Source organism: Pleurodeles waltl, chromosome 8 (assembly GCF_031143425.1).
Source record: "Pleurodeles waltl isolate 20211129_DDA chromosome 8, aPleWal1.hap1.20221129, whole genome shotgun sequence".
Lineage (NCBI taxonomy): Eukaryota > Metazoa > Chordata > Amphibia > Caudata > Salamandridae > Pleurodeles > Pleurodeles waltl.
Genome location: NC_090447.1, coordinates 732,367,180 through 732,393,140, shown reverse-complemented (window position 1 = coordinate 732,393,140; position 25,961 = coordinate 732,367,180).

Here is a 25,961-nt window from a genome sequence, read left to right as displayed (position 1 = left end):
GTTGCTTGTAGGAGAGAGGCTGAGGCAAGGAGGAACCGGAAACCGGAGGAAGGAAGAGCCAGCAGCTGCACCCATTGAAGCCAATGAAAGTCTGTAGAGAGCAGGAGTGCCAGCGCCGAGGGATCTGGTCTCAGGTAAGCGGGAGGTAGATGAGCACAAGCACTGGGTGAGGCTCGGGGGCTGCCTTTTATAGACAGGGCTGGGTGTGGTTCGAAGAGCTGGGTGTGGTTTGAAGGGCTGGGTGTGGTCCTCACATGCTGCACATGTTCTTGAAAGGTGTGCAGAGCTGGGTGTGGTTTGAAGAGCTGGGTGTGGTCCTCACATGCTGCACATGTTCTTGAAAGGTGTGCAGAGTTTCAGTTATTATACAAGTGAGTTGAATTAACATATGGCCTAGGGAGGAGTGTTTTAAAGAAGCCTTGGTAAGAGCAAGGCCCAATGTGTAAAAAAAAACAGCACATTAAACAACATACACAGAAGCCTAGGGGGGGGGAAGGTGAGATAACAAGAAAGGCTTTCAATAGTAAGTTTAAAAGGGAGCTATTACAGAACCCACTAGTGCTTTGAGAGGGGACATGCTCTTTGCTGTGCACAAACCCTAACACTCAGGAGGTCAATAGCCTCTTTCGTGAGGGCAGTAGGGCTGACTGGGGCAGGGGAAGAGGTACCTGGGGCGAAGGAGACTCCCACCCTTCTGGGTGAGCGGGCACCTTGGTGGGGATCAACTGGGAGGGCGGTGATGGTATGGAGGGTGGCAGAAGATGACACAGTAGGGGTGGGCCCAATAGGGTCTGCCACCGCCAGGAAGCTCCCATCGGAGGAGGTATCGGAGTCACTAACTCCAGTGGCAGTTGCCTCCCGTGGTAGTCCCCTCGCCCTCCAACCCACTTGTCCCCTTGGAGTCGGATAATTCTGCCTCTGAGGATCCATGGTTCGCTGCCTCCCCACTCGCTGGTGCTTCCGCTCCCTCAGCAGATGATGCTGATCTACACAGACAACACAAGAGTACAGGGATGGGGAGACAAAACAGGAGAGACACTTGTAAATAGCTGAATGGAGGTACATTAGTGGTTGACACATACACCCACCCAGAAAATATTCCACCAGGCAGCACCTACCGCTATACACATGGCTATGCCACTGACTAGTGCCCAGAACCCTGCTCTACAGCCATTCCCTAATGAACTTAAGGACCTGACATACTGCAGACCTGACCCAAACACCCCTACTCCCCACGGGGGCTATTATGCAGATGGACATCAGTCAGAGTCCCTGCCACTAGACAGCATAAATACGAATGCACACACACACATCCATCAAGGAGCCAAAATATGGTATATGTCCTCACCCCATTGTGACTGCTGTGCAGCCTTCAAGCGCCCATCCAGGTCCGGGTACGCCACCACCAGGATGCGTTGCATAAGGGGGGGGGTCAGTGCCAGACGGGCACCACTTCCTCTTTGGGAGGACTTTACCAGCTGGGTCTCACAGATCTTCCTCGCCCAGCGCCGCAGGTCCTCCCACTTCTTCCTGCAGTGGGTGCTCCGCCGGTTGTAGCCCCCCAGGGTTCGCACCTCCTTGGCAATAGCATGCCAAAGTCCCCTCTTCTGGTGGGCGCTTACCTCTAAGGGACACACAGAAAAGTAACACTGAGGTCAGACAATGGCAATCATATACAGCTGGCTATACGTCCACTATGGGATGGACATTTAAAAGAGCTTAACAGCACACGCAGCATGTCAGGAACCCTGGACTACACAGTATCACAAGTGCACACATGTATGCAGCCAACAACCACCATTACACACATCCATGCACCCCAATCCTCCTACTCACCTGTACCTCCGTCCGACCGTAGAGCTTGGCGTGCAGGGGCAGGACCCCGTCCACGAGCTTCTCCAATTCCTCATTGGTGACGGCCGGGGCCCTTTCCCCTGCAACATATGCCATTTCCATGACCAGAGGCAGGACATAGCAGTACACTCAGTGGAGTACCTGCATGCACAAGATCAGGGAGTCAAGTGAAGTTGGGGTGATGAGTTCACATACGCACCGCAGCGGTATGAACAGTCGCCGCCGATCATGATACACTAACAATGCCCATTGACAACCATGCTAACCAATGAATTTGCTCACAGCGGTAAACACCGCCTTACAGTATTACGTCAACCGCTAGCGCTATGAGGTCACTTCCACCACAACACTTCTGGATTACAGGGGGCAGACATCTTGGCCTTATCTACACATTTGTAAAACCCTCATCAGCACAATGCAGGCCCTATTGTCCCCTAAACACCCATAGGCATGAAACAATATACATTACCTAACCAGACCAGTCCTGATAGTACATTGAGGTCTTGTTGCTGTAATTTCACACACACTAAGCATTTGTGTCGTCGACAATCATGCCAGCAGTGCTGTATGAGAAACAATGTCTGCAGATGTATGTGTGTTCCTCACATGTGTTTTCAACTCCTCCTAAGTGCAGATTCTTGTGGCGAGGGAGGGCCCCATCAGTGTTCAGACCATTTGTTAATTTGCAGACCATGGTGGAGCGTCACATCATTATCAATTACAGACTCACTCCTGCTACTATTGATGAACTTTGTGCATTACTGGATCCAGCACTGAGACCGGCTAATCGTAATCAGCATGCCATCCCTACTGAAGTGTAGGTGCTCTCTGCACTCCATTTCCTGGCCAAGAGCTCATTTCAAGGGACGGTGGGCATGGGTGCAGGTTTTTCACAGCCAATGTTTAGCATTATACTGTCCAGATTCCTGAATTCATTTGTACAACACCTGCAGTCCTATGTGACGTTTCCCCAAAGTACTGACCTCCCTGCCATCAAGCCGGACTTCTATGCCTTTGCCAACATACCCCATGTGATAGGTGCCATCGATAGCACCCACATAGCTATCATCCCTCCAAGAGTCAGTGAACAGGTGTACAGAAACAGGAAGACCTTTCATTCCATGAACATTCAATTGGTGTGTACTGCAGACCAGTACATCTCACATTTGAATGCAATGTTCCCTGGATCAGTCCATGATTCCTTTGCTGAGGAACAGCAGTGTGCCACACAAGATGGAACAACTACAAGAGGACAGAGGATGGATCATAGGGAGGTGTTACTAACACTTATTGCCACATAGCAGACAGCCAGGCAGTCTGCCTCTGAGGATTGTCAATCCTGGAACAGATGCATAGAGGAATTACAATGAGGCCCATGGACGTACTAGGAGGGTGATAGAGCGCACAATAGGTCTCCTGAAGGCTAGATTTTGTTTCCTACATATCTCTGGTGGTTCCCTGACCTATGGACCGGAAAAGGTGAGTAGAATAGTGGTGGCCTGCTGCATGCTGTATAACGTGGCTGTGAGAAATTCTACCCCCCTCTTGGAGGAGGAGGGTGCTGTATATCCAGACCAGCTTCCTCAGAGAGGGGATGAGAGTGATGGTGATGATGAAGAGGGGGAAGATGTTAATTCCAGGACCCAACTGATACAACTCTACTTCCAGTAACTCTGTGGGACAATTGGATGAGATTGCTGTCTGTGCAGCATACTGTCAGTGTGCCTTGTCATCTAGGGGGGTGCTGGATCAATACTAATTGCCACTGTGACCAGGTCTGCATATGACAGGTTACATTATAGTATAATAGTTCAACACATCTGTAGGCACAACAACATGTAATGTGTGTGGTGCATTTCCTACTACTCAGATAATAATAAATGAATTTTCATACAGTTGCATCCATACTTCACTTTGTTTCTACATAATGATAGGGGACAATGCAACTGGTGAACTGGTGTTTTATTTGGTGCAGGGCTTAAACCGTGCAGATTACAGTGATGGAAGTGGGCTACTGGTGGTTGTACAATATGGCAACATGGTTGCAGCATTTGTTGGCAGTAGTGGTAGGTCCATTTATATTTACAGGAGTTTGTTGTATTTTTCACACGGTTTGGTTGTTGATTCAGTGGGACACTTGGAGGACAGGTCTTGCCAGAATCACTTCTTTGAGGGGGCCTTGGTCTTGGCAGGTGTTCCAGTGCCATATCTGGGCCTGAGGGTCCATTTAGGTGCTTGTTGTTGGTCTGCATGGGGTTGAGATGGATGTCCCCTGTGTGTCCTGAGACGGTGGAACATGTGCAGTTGCTGCTGATGCTGTTGTTGTCCGGTCTGTAGCTTGGCCTGTAGTAGGGGCTTCCTGGTCTGTGTGGGCCTCAGGCTGTGTTGGGACAAGGTGCAGCAGTGCACCTGCTATGCTGGCCATTGTGGCGTTGTGCAGTTTCCACTGCTCCATGGCCTCTTGCGGTGGTGTGGTAGCTGCATCCTTTGACTCTGCTCCAGGGTGGATACTATCTGGACCAATCTGCCCTGTGTATGGTGATATTCTCCCAGGACCTCAGAGATCACATCCTGTGCTGCAGCATCCATCCTGTGGCCATTTATGCCCTCCCAGTGGGCCTACCCCCCTGTGCCTGTGTCCCCTGAACAGGTCTGGCGGTACCACTTGTACTGGGGCCATCATCTTCCTGCCTGTTGGTAGGGGTTGACTGTGGCCTCTGCCCATGTGTTCCACCAGTCTGTGGCCTGGATACACAGGTGTGGGGACAGTTGCCCTGTGCTGATGTTGTTGGCTGGGTGGTAGGGGTGTCAGTGGTATCCTGGGTGGGGCTGCTGGATGGTGACAGTCCAGTACTGTGTGAGGGGCCAGGGTGATAGTCAATGACCGGGGTTCCATCCCCAGTGTCCTGACAGGTGCCTCTGTCTCCCTGTGTGGCACTACAAATCCTTGTCCTGTCCGTCCGGGTGGTATGGGTGGTGGTGCCTGTTGGGGGGAATGGACATGTCTGTTACAATTGCATGATCGGATGGAGTGCACAGGACTGGGCAGTTTTGTGCAGATTTTCATACTTTGGGGCCATGCAGGATGCTTTAGTGAGGTTAGCATTGCTTTTTGCTTAGGATGTGGAGGTGCATTGTGGGTGCTGTAGGCCATTGTGATTCCTTACCTGGGTGGGTGGCTGTGCACAGGGGGAGGGATGTGGGCCTGTTAGTGGGTTTGTGGGCATGCAGGGGGACTGGATGTAGTGATTGTGGCCTGGGTGGGGTTGTGGTCCTGGTGGTAGTTGGAGGGGTGAGGTGGTGCGTGCATTCCAGGTGTGATGGATATGGGGTAATTGTAGGTCACTTACCCGAGTCCATTCCTCCAGTGAGTCCAGTGAGTCCCTCAGGGTGCAGGATGGCCAGTACCTTTTTCTCCCAGTCAGTGTAGTCGGGTGGTGTTGGTGGCGGTCCTCCCCCAGTCTTCTGGACTGCAATGTGGTGCCTTGATGCATGGACCTGACCTTCCCAAGCAGGTCATTCCATCTCTTGCGGATGTCGTCCCTGGTGTGTGGATGGTGTCCCACTGTATTGAACTTGTTGACTATTGCCTGCTATAGCTCCATCCTTCTGACGATGGGTATGTGCTGGACCTGTGCCCTGAATAATTGTGGCTCCACCTTCAGGATCTCGTCCACCATGGTCGTTAGCTCCCTTTTTGTGAAGCATGGGTGTTTGGGGGGTGCCATGGTGAGTGTTGGTAATGGTGTCTTGTGTGGATCTAGGTATGGGTGCCCTTGTGTGGTTGGGTGTATGTATCGCATATTGGGGCGTTCAGTGTCTGCTTCTGGGGTTCTCTGTCTTAGTTGGCCTAATTTCATTGCAATGGATTGTGGGGTGTGTCTGTGAGTGTTTTATAGTGTTGTGGATGTGTGTCAGGTGTATGGGTTTCAAACTTGCCAATGTATGCATTTCTTGCTGTTGGGTTCACTTGCCGCCAGTGGCGGTCTGTACCGCCAATGGTTGTTCGGCTTCCACTGACCGCAGCGTTGATTTGTGCTTCATTATTTGGAGGGCGGGGTGTTTTTGTGCTCGGCGGCAGAGGGGTGGGAGGTCCAGCATGTCCACCAACAAGGTCCTGGCGGTTACTGGTGGCAGGGAGATTTTTGTTGGTTTCTGATTTTTTCATCATTATATGGCGGGTTTCTGTTCACCGCCAATGGCGGTCTTCTGTTCACCGTCACCACGGCAGTCGACGGTATTTACGCTATGTTCATAATGAGGGCCAAAGTGTCAGTGTGTGATTTTGCCCTATATATACAAAGCTTAACAGCATGTCATTCATCTAGAGCCAACTTCCCTTGTGTTTTAATAGCAGCGTAAGTATAATCATTCTTATAAGTTCTCTTCTCTAATCCCTTCTCTAACTTTCCCTTCAATGCCTTTCTCCTGTCATCCATATGCCCTATAAAACTCTTCTCTACTCTTTGTGAGCAAACATGTTAGGTTGTTCTTGTGCACGTATGCAGTCCCAAACGTTAATGTTGGTTCAAAAAAGCCTCTAACTAGTACTATATCATGTTCTTTAGCTACTTTACTCAAATATCTAATAATAGGAACAAATGAAAGCACTACATCGCAGTTAGAATAAAAGTATTGTATATACTCTTGGGTATAAAATCTTGTTAGTAGCAAACTACAGCTTATGCCATATGTTAAAGGCCAACTATGGTATGTAACTCCTTCTTCTACTGGCTTAAACCTCTCTAATGCTGTTAGTGTAGTAGTTTCAGGAACAGAAGCAATAGTAGCCTTTTTTCATATCATGAATAGACATTCCCACAATCATTATTACAAACATTATTCCACACATAACTACCACTCCGATGCTCAGATATCTACAGTACCTAATATTTCTAATTTAATTATTAAGCTCAGCCACGATCTGTAAAGAATCAGAAAGCAGAAGTAACTCTTAGATAATAACAGCACAAAATCAGAATGAAGGAAAAATACTTTCCCATAATTCAGTTTCATAACCAGGAACCCTTCTCCTTTGTCAAAATCGATTAGCAGCGTGTCGCATCCGGGTTTTCAATTGTCATATCAGGTTATCAATGTCTCTTTCAGTTTTATTTTAACAGTCTCTTCCTAGGTTTTTCAAATCAGTTCAACAATTCAGTTCTTCGATCACCTTCAGGTTACATCAAAATACTGACTCAGAACTTCTCTATCAAAACAAAAAGACATAGACTTGTGTTGCCATTCAATGGTAGCTACATATGCCCACTCAGGACCTGCATATCTTTGACTTGCTATTCTCTTTCTTTTCAACCTTCATTGACCACCTAATTTTCCTTCACTCAGTTCCTCCTTTCTTGTAGTATCCACTTCTTCTTCTATTGTTTCATTTATGCCCAATTCCTTTTTTCTTACCAATCTGTGATTCAGGCCAATAATCTCCTTTTCTCGTTCCTTCTGTTAGTATTCTTCTCAAGATTGAACTATTTTCCTTTTCTTTCTCTATGGTGTTTTCTCTTGATGGACTTGCAACGGGCTCAGGAGGAGTCAAATCACTTTGACTGTGATCCGTCTCAACTCTTTCACCCTCTTGATCTGGCACTTGCTCTGTCTGTTTCTCAGCACCATCTGCTTCTGGGAGAACCTCAGCTGAGCTAGGCTCTCCTGCGGTATCTATTGAGATAGTCTCTTGCACACCCTCCTGTAATTCTTCACTCTCATCTCTTACAGGGGTGAGAGACCCATCTTCCACCAGCTCAGGTTCAACTTCAGGGTCAGTTGGTTCTTATTCTGGTTCAAGTGTAGCTACCTGTTTCGCTGTTGTTGGTGCTCTCAATAACACTTCTTTGTGCTCTTGTGGACCCACCACTCTCTTTGTATGACTTACCTGTATCCAGTTCAGGAGTCCTGCACACTTCACAGCTGTCATAGTTGTTAGCACCACCTGGTAAGGACTCCTCCAAAGCGGTTCCAAACAGGTCTTGCGAACGTGCTTTTTGATGATGACCCAGTCTCCGGCTCTCAGATTGTGACCTGGGTCATGGATGGGTGGCAGGGTGGTGGCCTGCACCTGCTGAGAGAAAGAGCGAACCACATCAGCCTGACCCTTGCAGTAGTCCAACACCATATCATCCGTAATATTGACAAGTGCATTTGCTGGAACTGCTGACAATATTATTGCTCTACCCATGAGGATTTCATGGGGCGACAGCCCTGTCTTTCTGTCAGATGTGTTTCTCATTGACATTAACACCAAAGGTAAGGCGCCTGGTCATTTCAGATTTGTAGTGGCAAACATCTTGGCAATTCTTGATTTCAAGGTACAATTAATTTGTTCTACTAGTCCTGATGCTTCAGGGCGATAGCTACAATGCAAATTCTGCTCGATGTTTAGTGCTGCACATAAGAGTTTAATCCCTTCATTATTGAAGTGAGTTTCCCAATCTGATTCGAAAGAGATTGGAAATCCGAAACGTGGAATTAACTCTCTAAGCAACAGCTTCACTACTATGAGACTGTCATTTCTCCTTGTGGGGTATGCTTCAAACCAATGACTAAAGACACACACAGTCACCAACATGTACTTCAGACCTCCACATGCAGTCATCTCAATGAAATCCAATTGCATTCTGCTGAATGGACCTCCTGCTCTTCCAATGTGGCTCAAATTCACCACTGTCCCTTTTCCCACATTCATCTGCTGACAAACTATGCATCGATGACATACTGCCTCTACTGCTTGCCTGAATTTAGGATTGAACCAATCAATTTTAAAGAACCTAACCATAGCATCCCTTCCAAAATGTGCCTGCCCATTGTAGTAACGGGCCACCTGAGACAATAAACTATTAGGCAAAATCGTCTGACCCTCCTCAGAAATCCAAATTTCATCAGGTCTTTGGACACATTTTAATTGAAACCAAAGTGATTTTTCCTCTTTGTCTGCATTGCCCTGCAATGTTTTCAATTCTTCCAAGGTATCAATCACTTTTAATGCAAAACTTGTGCAAGTACTATCTTCTTTAGGCATCAGTTCCCACTTGTCTTTGAACGATATACAGTTCAATGCGCAAAACCTTGCAACTTGATCCGCATATCCATTTCCAAATGAAATGTAATCCTGTGCCTTTTGATGTGCACTGCATTTTACCACGGCGATTTCTTCAGGTAACTGTATTGCATATAACAACTCTTTCATCTTGTCGCCATTTCTCACTGGTGTACCAGTAGAGGTCAGGAAACCTCTTTGCGACCACAATTGACCAAAATCATGAACAATGCCAAATCCATATTGGCAGTCTGTATAGATTGTGACTCTCAGTCTCGCAGAAACATGGCATGCTCTAGTAAGAGCTACCGCCACTTGTACAGAATATACACCTCAGAGCCAGGAAGCTTCTAATATGCCTGTGATTGTGCATATCGCATATCCTGCTTTCAGAGTCCCTGTACCATCTCTGAGACATGAACCATCAACTAAGAAAATTTGGTTATTTTCCTCCAATCGTGTGTCTCTAATATTAGGCCTCGGTTTTGCATACAGTTCAGTTACCTCGAGACAATCATGCTCGATGTCTTCCTACTTTTCAATTTCAACAGTATCACTTGGAAGCAATGTCGCTGGATTCAACACTGTACATCTTTTCAATGTTACACTTGGAGTGCCCAATATGCTCGTCTCATACCTTGTCAGTCTTGCACCAGTCAAATACTGGGTTTTTGTCCTTGTCAGTAAGATCTCAACAGAGTGTGGTACCATTACTGTCAAAGGATATCCCATGACTACTCCCTCACATTGAGAAAGACTTTGACCAACTGCAGCTACTGCGCGCAGACAACCTGGTAAAGCTTCTGCGACTGGGTCCAAGGTAGCTGAAAAATAGGCTACTTGGTGATAAGCACCTCCATGGACCTGTGTCCAAACAGACAAAGAATAAGCATCACGTTCATTGCAAAACAATGTGAATGGTTTTGTGTAATCAGGCATTCCCAACACTGGAGCTCTGCACAAACTCTCTCTCAATTCAGTGAATGCTTTCATCTGAGCTTCATCTAGGGTAATGGGATCTGTAACTTCCTAATGAGTCAACTGCTGTAATGGTTTAGCAATTTCAGCAAAATTTGGAATCCACTGTCGACAATATCCTACCATTCCCAGAAACATTCTGACATCTCTTTGTGAAGTCGGGGGACTTCTCTAAAAAATCATGGTAATTCTTTCCCTGGAGAGACTCCATGACCCTTTTTCAATCTGGTGTCCCAGGTATTTTACTACTTTCTGACAATACTGCAATTTCAAAGGTGACACTTTATGTCCAAATTTTCCCAAATGATTTAACAGGGCAATCGAGTCATACTTACACTCGTCCCTTGTCCTGGATGCAATCAGCAAATCATCAATGTATTGCACTAGAGTTGATTGGTACTGTAACTCCAATGACTCCAGATTCTTTTTCAGGATCTGATTAAACAGTGACGGTGACTCAGTATACCCTTGTGGAGACTCTGTCTAGAATTTTGATACTAAAAAGAAACTGACTATCCTCATGAAGAGGCACAGAAAAGAAAGCTTGTGACAAGTCAACCACTGTGAACCACTCTGCATCGCAAGGAATCTGAAACAGTATCACTGCTGGATTTGGCACCATGGGACAACACTTGACCACCATGTTGTTCACTTTTCGCAAGTCTTGCCAATGCACACTTTTCCACACAGCTTCTTTAAGCTCATTATCGGTGAATTACATTAACTGCTCAACACTTCATTCAAAACCCCTCGTTTCAGAAAATCTCCAATTATTTGTGCCAGTTTCATTAGGACATCCTGTGCCATGTTAAACTGTGGAAGTTGCGGGAATACTACGTTTGACTTCAGTGATCTTAATTGCTTCCATTCCCTTAATCAAACCCACTTCTTTTCCTGTCAAGTCACACACATTTTCCTGCACTGTTCCTTGTAAATCTGCCTGCAATTCTTTCACAGTAAACATTGGGAAAAACTCGATCAATGGATATTCCTCATTGACATTGTCAATCATTGTCTCAGACACCTGTTCTTCTTCATCTTCACTATTAGTTTGCACCTCTATCCCAGTGTTCTAACAATTAATGGAGCATTTAGTCTTACACAGTAAGTCACTTCGCAGTAGGGATACTGGACTCAAGTCACAGATTACAAACCTGTGTAGTCCCTGAAAGTTACCAATCTCAACCTGCACTGGATCTGTGATTGGATTTGTCAACTGTCTATTCTCCACTCCCACAACCTGCACTGTTCTGCTGCCTGAAAGAGGTAAATTTTGAACTTCTGCACTTTTTACTGTAGAGCGTGTAGCTCCTGTGTCCACTAGAAATGAGACCTTGTAACCCATCACCTTTCCTTTCACAAAAGGTCCTCTCTGATCTACCTCTAGGGACGCTGCAAGCATACATGGTCCTACATCCGAACAGTCACTCATGCATTCTTCGTTTATTTCATCCTCACTATGAAATGGGAATTGGTGTACTGTTTCATTGCTTCTGTCTTGTCTCTGGCCTGTGACCTGTTGAGTAAGCATCATCTGTTGCTGTTCCATTGGGGCTTGAGGTATCTGCATTTGCTGTCTAGGTATGATGGGAAACTGCTGCTGTATTGGTTGCAACTGTGTTAGTTGTGCACGCGGCACTTGCATCTGCTGCATGGGTTGAAAGTTCTGCACTCGGTTCTGAACATTTGGAATAAGTCCTCTAATTTTGGGGACTTTCACAGTTTGAAATGTACTGATGTCACCACCTTGCTGAACAACACCATCCTGCACCATGAACGGACACTCCCGCTTCCAGTGTCCCCATTTCCTCACAAATGAAACGGTAACACCTTTTTCATTCCGTGCATGTCATTGTGAACAACTACAGTATTAAAATCCGGACCACGTGCCATGTTAATTCCACAACCCCTACCTCTCATCTGAGGCTGGAACATGACGGTTCCCTGCTGTTGTGGCATTGGTTGTACTAAAGCTCCTTGCACTCCTGTCTGAGCTGCTTTTATTTGCATCACCATTGCTTTTTTCTTCAACTTCTTCTGCTTCAATTCAATTTCATCACTACAGTATTTTGCATACTACAACATCTCATCAATCGGATTCACTTGCCAACAAATCAAATGACTCTTAATAATCTGTCCTACTTCTGGTCTCAACCCTTCGACAAACCTGAACACAAAATGCAACATGTCTGTCGGCTCAATTGCTTCCTTGCCGCTGTACTCTTTAAATGCTTTTAGTAATCTCTCATAATGGGTGTGTATTGACTCCTTAGTTTCTTGCACTGTCCTATCAATTCTTTGCCAATCAATGTTTTTAGGCGAAATTCTCGTCTTCAGGAACTCAGTCACCTAATAATAATGTTTCATCACTTCAGGTGAGGGTGCACCTACGACTCTATCCCTTTCCGGGTCACTTGTCGGCCAATCCACTACTCTCTTACACTCGACCCACAAATCAGCCAGAACCACTATTTCCAACAATGTATTCAAGTCTTTCCACAGACATTTAGAGAGTTTTAAAAACCTGTCTGTCTGCTGATACTACTCAACCGGTTTCTCTCTCAGTTTTGGGTAATCATTTGTGAATGACAGTATATCACTTCTGTGCCATGGGACATTAACAAACAACCCTCCTGGAATTTCTCTCATTGGTAACATTTTTACTGGACCCTTTTCTTTCTGAACACCTTCAGACCCTTCTTGTGAATCACGTTTCCGCATATCCTTCTTTTTTGCCCATCTACCTTCCCACTTCTCCAATGCTCCCCAAATCTGAGCACTCTGTAGTAATTCTTTTAGGTGAGCCTTCATTCCTGCTGACCTCATATGCTCAAATTCTTTTGCCTCAAAATCTAGTCTGTAACTTCGTTTCAGATGCTTTGTTTTCTCAATCTTGATATCATGTTTTTCTGCCAGTACTGCCAATTTCTGATGTATCTTACACACGTCCCTTGTAATCCTTGGACACAAGTATCTCAACTCTTTTTCTGTGTAGGATTCTACCTTGTTCACTCCCATCTTTCCCTCAACTAGCTCTGTCACTTCTGTAGCTAACCTAACACTATTTATCTGCTCTACACCCTTGGATGAATTTGGAGGTGTATTTAAACTGTCCAACCATTCATTCAATTGTTGAGCTGTCAATCCCTGTAACGAGATGTTACTTGCATTTGGCACTGGTACCTGTTGCATCGCTGAACCTGGAGTTTGTGGCGTCAAAAGTTTCAAACTTTGACTCGCACTCAGACCATTTACTGCATCTAGAAGTGCTACAAGTGGACTAAGATCCATTAATAGACTAGATTCATTAAAGGTCTGACCCATAGATGACATCATCTGCCTATGATCACTCACTCCCCTCCTCACGAGGCTCTGTGACATTTCACTCTGATCTCCTGCACTCGCTTTCTTTTGTGTGAATAGAGGTACTGCTGGACCAACAGTAATCGGTAGTGATATCGCATCTGGGGCTGCCCTGACACTCGCACCTTGTAGAAAAGTTATCCCCATAGCCTGACTCTTCACTGGTGTGACATCTGACTGTGTCCCTGTTATTGGTGTAAACTTCAGCAAAACCTGTGGCTCTGCCTGAGGCAACAACATTGGAGTCAGCTCAGTCTGAACTAGCATTGGCCTCAGGAGCACTTGCTCCGATGGCACCACTAAGTTCGAGATCGTCTCAAAAACTGGTACATCTGGATAAATTCTCTGTATCGATGGTGGGTGCATCTGTGCTTGTACCACAGAAGTGATCCCTGCATTAGGAGTACTCTACACTGCACTGGTCCCACTGTCCCTGATGCTTGTGCTGGAGCAGTTGGGGCAGAACTAGTACTTGGACCCCCTGAATGGGTCGCATATGGTGGAGGTCAATCCCTCAACAACTGTGTAATAAGATCCTCGACATCTGACTCTTCTTCTTCTACATAAGTCTTTTTCTTTTTCTTTGTCCCTGAACTTTCATCACACTTAGCAGTGTCTTCCTTTTCTGACTCATCTTCTTCCGTAATTGCAGGAAATAATTTCATTCCCTGTAGTGTCTCTGTTCTCCACCTTTTCTGCTCCCAATCCCACCTTGCTTCTGCTAAAGATTTTTCCACCTTCTTTATTCTCTTCTGAAATTTTAACTCTTGTTGCTGTCTGGCTACCAGCTCCCAAACCTTTAAAGCCTCAAACTGTGCTGGCCTTGGTAATGGCTTTGTCTCATATAATGTCATTCGCAATTCATCCAAAATTATCAACTTAAACGTTCCATGCTCTGGAAACGCTAAGGCCTATATCTATACTTTTTTAGCGCCGCATTTGTGCCACTTTTTGACCCAAAAACAGCGCAAACTTACAAAACGCAATTGTATTTAGCAAGTTTGTGCAGTTTTTGCGCCAAAAAATTACGCAAATGCAGTGCTCAAAAAGTATAAATATGGGCCTAAAACTCCCAACTTCTTTGTCATCTTGCACCACTGTTTCAACCAAAGACATGGTGCGACACCTCGCTCCTCTATCACAATATACGCTGGAGAATTTTCTGGTGTGGTTGGCTCCCCCCACTCACACCATAATGTAAGAATCACCTTTCATAGCACTTCTAAAAGCTACGAAAAACATCATTTTCACTATTATATTTATTTCAACTCAATATTGAAATGACTTTTACTCCCAAGATTCCTTTCACCCGCTTGCTCAACCAATTGCCTCTTGCAGACGGCTGCCAATCCGCTTGCGACTCTTCTTACTAAATCAACCTAACTCAGCGCGGCACACTCTGACGTCACATCCAACACACTACAGCTGACAAAGTCTTGCAGCTTTTCCTCTTAGACTTCAACTCACACAAAACTAATGAGAAATATTGCGAGCTCTAACCAAAAAACAATAACTAAAATAAACCTGCTGGTTTACTGCACGAAGGTACACAGTCGCTTCAGAGACGTTACGGATTTTCACTAATGCCCCTTTCGCTCATATAGCTATTCTTCTTTCTCAGTCTCCCACATTCGCAAGCAAAATTTGGCCAGCGAATTTCACTCTCAACTGATCAATCGGTCTGTCGTGGTGCACATATGACTCGCCAAATCTCAGTCGAAAAATTCCTCTTACTCATTTAACTCACAAACCATCTTGTTGACCCCGCCCGATCAACCTACTAAACCAGGCAGATTACAAACATATGGCCAAGTGTCTCCTACACTTGTCAATATACTCCAGAGTCTCAGCTCAATTATTAGTTGATTAATGTAACACCAATAACATAATCAAAACAGGACTTGAAGAAACATATGCTTGAAAACTCCTACATAAGCCAATAAAAGATTTCCAGGATCAATACCAGAGTTCAGCAATTAGTTTGTCAGTCTATTGTCACTGTCAACGCCACCCCTAGGAAGCCTACCTAACCAAGATTAGCATTAGCATGTGGGGATTCATGCAAAACAATTTAAGAAACATGAATGTGTAAAACATCTTTCTAAGTGAAAATCTATAAAAACAGTGCAGTTGGTACCTAGAAGAAAAGGCACAAGTTAGTTGGTCACATTTTCATAGCTACCTATCCACGGAATGGATCAGCAACAAAGTCAGTCTTCGTCTTCAGGTCATTAATCGATCAGCTATGCATCAGGCTCTCAAGAGTATGAGCCGAACGACAGAATCTCGAACAGCGTCTCCTGACATCATCAATTCTACCCTTGCATCTGAAATCTTAGCCCCTTGTCATGACTTTTTATTAGGGTCTCCCAGTCCATCCCCCTAATTTCCCATTTGGTCAGTCAGTCAGCAGATATAACTTTAACCTATAATATTAGTTTACTAAATCTATAAATTTTAATATTAGTCCTTTCACAAGATGGGAATTGGTCTACTAGACAATGTCCTCATCATCCGGCTCTTCAGGTATCGAAAATGTTGCATGTTCCTCTTCAGTCAGTGCCTCCATTGTTCAAGTCCTGGGAAAGTACATTTAGCCTACTCTACACGTAATTGTATCAAATTGTCTTCATCATCTCCTGTCCGCCGATAGATTGCAGAAAATTCTAGCTAAGCCACTTTTAACATCGGGTGGCCCAAGGACAGGTCATGCATTCAGCTTCTTGCAGCGCGTTTAGTATTTCAGCTCTTTGTGTGCAAGGCCTAGGAAGACTAGGCCTTAAATCACAAAACCACCATCATCTTTCATTGTACCTGATCCAGATAAAACATATGAAGAATTTATGTGGTTCTGTGATTCCAACCATAAAAGCTCAAATCATTCTTACCTAATTATACTGACCCATCAATGACTAGCAAATCTCTGAATAACTGATCAAGTTTGAATGAAATATCCAGGATTGAACCACTCTCCACAACATCTACCATTAAACCTTCAAGTCACACACATGAACCTTTGCTTTATAAAGTAGCTAAAGCTTTGTGCTTTAATCTGCCATTTTAAATTCCTCCCTCACTTAAGAGTGTTTCTGGAGTGACTGAATGCGCGACAAATGTAACATCTCTTTAAAATAACATCTGTGATGTGAAAACTCTCAAAAACTTCCATCCAATCACTAGGGTTTCTTTTCTTGATTAAATCTCAGAAAGGTGTGTGAACAGTAGGCCTGTGTTGATTTCGTGGAGTTCTGCTCTGCGGAACTCCGCAAGGTGCCAAAAAAACCTCTGCCACGCTATGCAGAGTTCTACTAGCAGCGAAGTTTTGGTATGTTACGCTGTTCGGGCTGATCTTCAGTGCCTGGAGTTTCTCTTGTGCAGTTAACTCAGCACAAGCTGCATCATATGGAGTGCCAGAGGGTGCTTACTTCTTTCCACTGCTCAAGTAGAATTTGTACTCGAGCTACAGCTTCCTCAATGTGAATGCCAGCTTTCTCATTGTGAGCGGTCGCAGCCTACCGCAACCTCTCACATTTAGAAATCTCGCTTGGCAATTTTCTTGCTCGAGCTTGGCAACTTAACATTGGTGAGGGAGAGAAAAAACTCTGCTCCATGTCACTTTGTAGAATTTTTTGGAACTCCACGCTCTGCGTGGAGTGGGGAAAATTCTGCAAACTCTGCTGGGGGAGCGGAATTCTACAAGAGTCAATTGTATACAACGATGATCTACTTGTTTTTTAAAATATATTTATTAGCATTTTAGATACTGTTACTGTATAGAAAAAGATGGCCAAGAAAATTGCAAAGTGAACATCCAAAGTTATACATGTAAAAGGAGGTTATGTTTATCATCAATATATTAAAATATACCAAGCATCCACTACCTATTGTCAAAGTAGATAATTGTTGATAACCAAGCGGACCAGTGTACTTGTGCTTTACAAGCTCTGTTAACATAACGTAAAAAGCAGTAAAGCAGAAACAATAAACAGGACAATTCAGGAACATTATAACATAACTAATACTAACAAAATGCTAGTGTATATTGAACACAGTCAAAGTGCAAAAATAACAACAACAAAAAAAAAAAAGAAATCAGGAGCAAAATGTAATTATACTTACATGAACACTGGGGTATCCCACCTCAACATGCATACATAACATAGCAGTAGCGATGCACAAGTGTAAAGTATACATAGCGCAAATACACAGCATCAATGTTGAAAAGAATGACATGGCTTCAGGGGGTCTTATTTTGTATTCAAGCGCCAGAGTATTGTTGTCCCATTGCCTGGCTATGGTTTATTTACACAAGCCTCTAGCTTCCTCACTATGCAGTACAATACTCTCAGCCTCAGCTCATTAAACAACTGTGTAAGCTGAACTTAGGACACAGGGAGCAGTAGCAGATTTCCACATTATGAACCTTTTAGCCACGAGTAAAGATAAATATAGGAATTTTAGTTACCACCTTATTTTGCTTAGTGTTTTTGAGATTGCCTAGAATTTAGGATTCAAGAAAATAAATGACAATGTAATACAAAATATAAGAGAGAGATGTGCAATTTGTGTTAAAAAAGGGCACAATATAGCAACAGTTCCCAAACATTTGCATGATGTGTGCATCAGACATGTGACATCTAGGGCATTTCCAAGTCGAGGTAGAGTAGAGTCTAAGTCACGCTTTAGACATCAGATATGTCCTATAAAGCATATTAAACCAGCTATACTTCAAACTTTCATTTCAGGAGATTTTATGAGTAAAGAACGAGACTATCACCTTAGGTAGAGAAATTCTGCCAGGAACAGAAATTGGGAAATACCTCCAGAAAGTTAATTCTTGATATGTGTGATATATTCGAATGCTATGGTATCAGAATGTTGCTGATTTACATTGAATTGGCCCGCCTCCCATATCCACATTTGGAGGTTGGGTGTGCGGGTTGTAGATGGGAGAGAAAAGAATTGGACCAGTTTACATCTAGGACAAACATCTACTAGAAGAAATTCAGTTTGGGTATGGAGCTGGCTGCAGTACTGGAACTGCTACATTGCAAACGTTTGATGATGCTCTATACATTCTGAATACTGCTGACTCATGCCTGCCAATACTCTTGTATCTATTTGTGATTTTTGATACTGTGAACTATGATATAGTCACACTTTAAAGGAATACATGTGTTTTGAAGACATGGAAGTAGAGTGATATAAATCCTATCTATCCAGTAACTGACAATGATAAATATTAATTAACTCTTTTCCACACATGCTCCTTTATTTCATGATGCTCCTCAGTACTCTGGTCTAGCCCCTTCAGTCATTCATCTTCAAACCTTTGGGTGACATCATTAGAGGGCCTGCCAACCCATATCACCAGTATGAGGCTGACACACAGCTTTACCTGAGAGTCTATTCTCACTCTGCTATTACTTTGGTTGCTTCAACTCTCAACAGCATTCAGGGTTGGATGACAGCTCACCATATTAAATTTATTCCAAACAAATCAGAGATTGTAATCTTTTCATCACAACCTGGCTCTGCCCCAGTCCAAAATTGGCTGGATTTCTCTACATCCTAATCTGAACTCTGACAATCATTGAGATTGATAACTCATTAGGTTTTACTCTGTTTCTAGACAGGCTTTATTCTGCACCTTGCAATTCTGAAACCCTCTTTACGTGCAACAGCTCAAATGGTCTCAAGGAATGGGCAGTCTGACCATATGTCACCCCTGTGCTATACAACATAAAATTGCCCACTATGGATAACAGATCCACAAACATGCTTGCTTTGTTCATTAGCTTTTACACACTGAACAATCCCACTATTCGGCCAAGAAGCGGAAGACATTAGATGGTGCTCACCAGCTTCTGAGCACTGATACACTTCTCCTAGAAATCCATGTGTTCCATAAAAATATAGCTTGAATCAGAATCAGTCTTGTTCTGGCTGTTCTCCCAAGGTCTGAAAGTCCCTCAAGCCTGCTCTTTGCACCATTTTCTCTAGTACCCCACCTTCAAAAGAGAACTGAAACACTTTCTTTGTGATCCCAAATTTTTATCATTCTGCCACTAACCACCTAATCTGTGCTCAGCCTTACCAATTTTTGTTATTGCGGTTGTCATGATTATATTACTGTCGGCCAGGTTTATACTGGGCTACAGGGTAATCTGGAGTGCAACAGGGATGAATCTAATAGAGAAGTGTGGGAACCATTATTTTTTGGCTGTTTGTGGAACTCTTTTATAATCTGATGAGCCAGTTTCTATTGTTGATTTCACTGATATTATCACAAACATTGCCTGCAGCAAGCACATATGCATGCAGTCTCCCACATCTTGCAAAACATCTATACAGCAAATTGCTACAAGTTCCAAACTGCCATGATTTTCAGACATGGGTCTTTTTTTAAAGACATCTGATTCTCTACTGGGGGCCACTTTTATTAGGCACCTAGGACTATTTTCTGTCCCACTCCAATCCTGCTGGTGGTTGCTATATGATTTGAGTTGAATTATGCCCTATTGTACCTGATCGGTTCAACTACATATTGTTACACATTTGTTTGAAATTGTATGGTCTGTCATACTTCATACCTTTAAAATAGTTTGACCTTTTATATGTGAATTTTGTACACATCCTACTTGAATTTGTTCCCCTTTTTCACTGACACTATTTAATTTTAAAACACTGTTCACACATGCCTAGTTATTTGTGTCTGTCTTAGATATTATTGCATTGTCATATCTTTTGCTTCTGATTATTTCCTGTGCTATTGCCTCCCACTATATTCAGTTGCATTTGTAAAATGCTCCGATGCTCATGGGCCTCTTACACTTCATAAAAAAACTCTCAATAAATAAATATGTCTCATTCTTTTTATGACTGCCTTGCTCTTTATTGAGTTTCTGGTTAACCTTTTGTTTGCTCACAGCTTTAACTGTGAAACGACATTGGACCTACAATGGAATGCTCACAAAGCTGCCGTTAAGAGCAAATGATCTCACACAGACATTCTACCACAGGGCCAGATTTTCCCTGTGACAAAATCCTTTCTCTCAGGGTAAAATGCCACCTTTAACGTTCCTCCTAATCACAAATGGAATGTTGCCCTGCTAATAAAAAAGGGACAGTGAATTATGGTCCAATATGACCTTAGGATTCAGGGAAATACTGAGAGGGGACACAAGAGAGTGATTAGCAAAAAAATAATTATAACCATGCAGGAGAAAGATTCAAGAGAGGTGGAATAATATGTAATTCTATGTTTTCTCACCCGAGTGTCAACAGACATCAACCAGAGTGTAGGATTCAATTAATTGCAAGAAGATAGCCCTGGCCAATTTCTTAGAGCTATAAGTAGTCCCCGCGGGGGAGTTGACCCCCCATGATAAGAAGAGTCCATGCATGGGCTGAGAGTGACATTGAAGTCACCACAAATTATTAATGGTTCTGGTCATAGATATAACTCAGAAAACACATTTTTAAAGACCCCGGGATCATCAGTATTGGCCCCATAGAATTTATGTAGTATAAACTGCAGTAGACTCCCTTAACTATTGTGACTAGCCATCGTCCCCCCACGTCAATGCAATGGTCAATAAGTCCCCAGCTCTTATTGCAGGCCAATAGAGTGATCCCTCTCTGAGAAAAAGTGAAGCAGGCCGAGGCCAAGAGATGATGCCCCAGGTCATACAAAAGAGAAGCCTGTGTGTTCAAGAGATGCGTTTCCTGTAAACCCACTAAATGTGGATAAAGATAGTGTAACTCCTCTTTGATTAATTTGTGCTTATGAGATGTCTTCAATACATTGATATTTCAAGAGGGATTGTGAATCAGCTGGTCAGGACCCGCCCCCTGGCCATACATAGTTACAACTTTTCTGGCCACAAGCAAAAGCGCAAGACCTCATTTTAAGTTTTATGCCCAATGCTTTCCCCAAACCTATGTGTACAAAAAAAACAAATAAAGAAAAAGATTACCCCAAAACCTCCCCCTGTCCCTGCCACCCTCCCCCAACCACCAGCCTCCCACAAAACCAAACCCCCCAAACATGGCCTAGAAATAGGGCTGGATCCCCTAACCAGAAAAAAGCCCTCTCATGCGGCAATAGTCATGAGTGCAAAACCCACCCCGGAGCGCCCCAGACTGAGGATGGTAACATAGCAAGGACACCCTCACTAAAGGAAAGGTGACACAAAGACCACCCCAAAGAACCAAAAGGTTCCCAAAACCATAGCTAACCAACCATATGTGAGACCCTCAAGGAGCCTGAATATCCATAATATCAAACTGTCTACAGGTGGCTCCGCCTCGAAAACTTTAGTCAGAGAATAGGAGAGAGAAATAAAAGGGATAGGAGTCAAAGTCAGCCAAATCCATTATCCCGCTTGTTTCCACACATCCCACTTGGTCAGAAGTTCTTTGACCCAGAAGCATCATAACATGAATTCATATTTTGTCCCTCAAATCGAATACACAGAACTTTGGGCTCCAATAATGAGACCGGAGCTCCAAGATATTGGAGCAACAGAATAGGCCTTCTTAGCTGCCATTGCCTAACCACAGTCTCTTGACAGAAATCAGATCAAACAAAACAACCACTCCAGCCACCTTCACTGGTGATCTAGGATGAGCGGCCCTGTATAGCTCCTGCTGGAGGAGAAAGTTGCCCACATAAATCAGGGTGGCCCATGGGTATTGAGAATGTGATCCCTCTCAAGGATACCAATATGAATAATGAAGGGTTTCCTATATCATGCTGTCCATATCCCAGTCCCCCAGGGCAGGAAAGGCCTCCCTAAACAGGTGACTATGCAGCCTCTAGGACCATCCCCCTCTACCCCCTCTGGAATCCTCAAAACCCTGAGGTTATTCCGATGGGACGGATTCTCAAGATCTTCAATCCTTAAAGAAAGCATGGTCCTCTGGGATTCCTGGTGTACGATGTGAGTTTTAACTGCTCCAACAGTGGTTTGAAGACTTTCCTGCACTTTCTTGGCTTTCCTGGGACGTAGTTTGAAAGTATCCATATTCCTCAAGACCCCCCAGAGAACCACCTGAGTTTTTAAGTGAGCAGTTTTAAGTGCCAGTGAATCCTTGTGGTACTCGTCTCTATGTTGCTGTAAGAGATTGTAGATGGTGGTTAGAGTAGGGAATTCTGAATTGACCCCCAATAAGGGGTCTGCACCACAACATCGCCTAAGTTGGGTGCTAGAGGAAAAAAATGGTTGGAGTGAGTTCAGTGCCATCAGGATCCCAAAGCAGTTCCTCCTTTGGTGTTATCCCAGTATGCAATGAGCCCTCCACAAAAACTTTGGTTACAAGATCCTTTATGTTCAAAGCTGTGATGCTAGGTTTAATCCCCTCTAGCCCTTTACCGTTCAGAATTGCCAGAGCTCCTGGGCAATGATGTTGAATCTTAGTCATGGATGCAGCCACTACGGAATCTTCAATTCTGGGTCTCACTTGGACACGCTCCCAGAATAAGAGAGAAAGAAAAAAGCCTCAGTTGGCTCTACCAAAGCAGTTCCGTATGCCAACCCCTGGGGTAGGAACACATGTGTCATACCACAGAGCAGAAAATAGAGGGGGGGTGAGGACCTACAATACCCGCGGATGCAATCAGAACCCCCCATTTCCATGGCTTCTGAATGGGTATCAAGCTCTTTACTGGTGCTACCCTTCTGCCTAGTTCCATTAGAAGAGGTGAGGGACCCCACAGGGGCAATGAATTTATTGAGGGTCCTCTGAGATGGAGGAAGAGTTATGGTTAGGGAGTAGGGGGCTAAGCCACCCCTGAGTGCACAGATTCTTCAGGGGTTTGATCAGGTCTTGAAGCCTGGTCATCGCCCCAGGTAGATCCCTGAGGGAGTACAAGCCTGTCTTTACTCATTGAAGTACCTGTATTGCCAGTGGCTGAGTTCCTGTCAAGAGATAGGCAATGGCTATGCCAACGTCCCCCTTTCTACCCATATTTATCTTTCTTGCCTCGGTCTGTGCAGTAACTGTCTTTGAAGATGTACTAATATTTTGTGCACCCCGGCTCATGTTTTAGGAGGAATCTTAGATAATTTGGAGGGGGTCCGGCTAAGAGGAAAGCAATGTATATTAATTTGTGACCCCGAGGCATAGGTGCCCAACTGCCGCCCCTACCGTCTTGAGACTGCCCAAGCTCAACAAAGCCTTCAAAGAAACAAGCAGTGGTGACAAGCCAAGTACCAGTTGCAGGAAGCTTCAGTCAAATTCATGGCTGACTCCCTCAGCAGCAACTTTGGTGCATGAACATATTGCAGCAATCACTTTGAGACATTGTCTCTCATCTCACAACTCATGCCACTTAATAGGCTTTTTTAATTATATTGTATGACCTCCAAGCAGTAGTAAAGATGATAGCTGGTACCTGCACTGCCTTTGGTTGCCCCCCTGAAACAGTAGATCTCAGAGGAGTCTGGGTCTGGCCCAGGAAGTGCTGTGTCTATGAGGTTGATCAGCGACTGCCTGCCTCGTGACCTGCATGAGCAGGACGGCCTTCCCCGGGACCCCAGAAGAAGAAGTCTTGCTGTGGAAAATCAATGGTGATGCCACTGTGGCCCCAGATCCAGCCTTGCTCTGTCCCACAGCAGCCGCCACTCACATCAGTTTTACCAGTTATCAGACTGACTGAGACCGGTTGAGCAGTATCAACTGGAAAAGTAGGTAATGGTGGCTTTAGATGAAACTTCAACCAGTGAAAAACAGTCTCTGAGGCTGTGGGTCCTGCCTCTGGTCCTTGACAGGCGGTCTCCCGGTGAGAGCTCTGGGTCCTGCCTCTGGTCCTTGACAGGCGGTCTCCCGGTGAGAGCTCTGATGCACCACAAGTGCTGCAGCGCCATCTTTCCACTTTCCCTAATAAAAATCCAGTTTTGTCATTGCCCAGGACATTTTGTGGGAAATTCCTGTTAGAGGAAGTGTTCATCAATTTTATGGTTAAAGAGGCAAGGTTTTTCTTTGACTGTAACTGGAGATTGGCGTCTATTCCTATGATCTGGAACACTTTCAAAGACTTTTTGTAGGGACTACCTTATAAATTACTCTTCCTTCCACTTGAAGCAGGCTGCCCAGGTCAAGGTTAATGCTAGGCTTTCTTGTATTCATTTAGACTCTATCATGGTCAGGTCTGCAATCACTTTAGATTGGGGAGCCTATGCGTCTTTTGATGGATCAGTTTGTCATGGTTCAAGCTTTTCTTTTGGGAACGCATGGTTGATAATATTATTAAGAAGGCTGGTGCTAAATAATTAATTTTCATCGAAAATAGAGAGGACTGGGCCATTACTTTCTTTGAGATAAAGCTGAAGTATTTGTTATCTCTGGGATTAAGAACCCTCAAGGTGATCTAGTGACTGACTGTCTCTGTGAATTATTAAACTCCTGAGTTATTTGGGCAGATTCCAGGCTCATGGATTGAGACCAACATTATTATTTTCCCTAATAAAGGGAAAGATCCCTCTCTCTGCGGTTCTTTTTGGCTCTTATCATTGATTTATGCTGACTTCATGATTTCTACTCAAACGTTGGCCAATAGTCTTGCAACGGTCATCGCAGATCTCGTTGATAAAAATCAACATGGATTTATCCCACTGTGGGATACCACGACCCATGTGAATACTGTTATTACTGTCTTAGAGGTGGGATGAACTCAGTGAAACTCAATTGGAGTGATAATGTTAGGAGCCGAAAAGGCCTTTGACCGGGTCCCATGGCCATTTCTACGAGCCACTATAGCAGCATCAGGGTTTGGACCGCGTTTCCCCGCTTGGCTTAACAGCATTATCAAAATGTTACAGCTAGGTTTCTATGTTTAGGTTCTTCTAATGGATCAATCCAAATAAACTATGGTACTCATCAGGAATGTCCGCTTTCACCTCTGCTCTTTACATCCATCCTTATATACAAGCTTTGAAGAGCTCGAGGGATATCACCTCAATGTGGGTTCATCAATTCAAGCTTATAGTGCTTGATTACATTTGTTTTTTTAAACAAGCCTTTCATTTATAAGTGCCTTATCACTAGAAGGGACCTGCCTGTTTAATCACGTGTGCAAAAGTGCAGTTTTATTTATCTATTGTTTTTTCTATGCGATACATGGCAATAAACTATTATAAAAAAACACTTAGGGGCATATATACTAAACTTTCACCCAACACAGGCAGCAAGTAAAGTTGCTGCACTGCCTTGCGCGAAAAAGAGCGGGCAGAAATACTCCATATTTACAAAGAACTTGGGCATTTCTTCTCTCTCCTTGCGCTGGCGCACTTCAGGCAGTCCAGCACCAACACAGTCACCCTTGACCCGCAGTGCAAGGGTGCCTGCATTTCAAGGAGAGTTTTTTTTGTGCAGAAGAGATACCATTTTGCACAAAAACAATGTCTTGAGACATTTTCCTCTTTCTATGTGTGCTGACTTTTGCAGCACACATAGAAAGAGGAAATTACCAGGAGAAAAAAAAAAAGATAGTTGAGTCTAATCAACAGAAGACATTGCACTATTTCTAAGATACGTTGGTTGTCAAAAGTGTAGTGGAAAACATTATTTATAAGCAGAAACATGTATGATGACGTTCTGCAACGGTAATTAAAACGTTAAAGGATTGTGAAGAGCAATTAGGCACTATGACAACTGCTGCTGACTTAAAACAGATGACAAATGACGACAGAAAGGACAACCATGCTAAAACGAA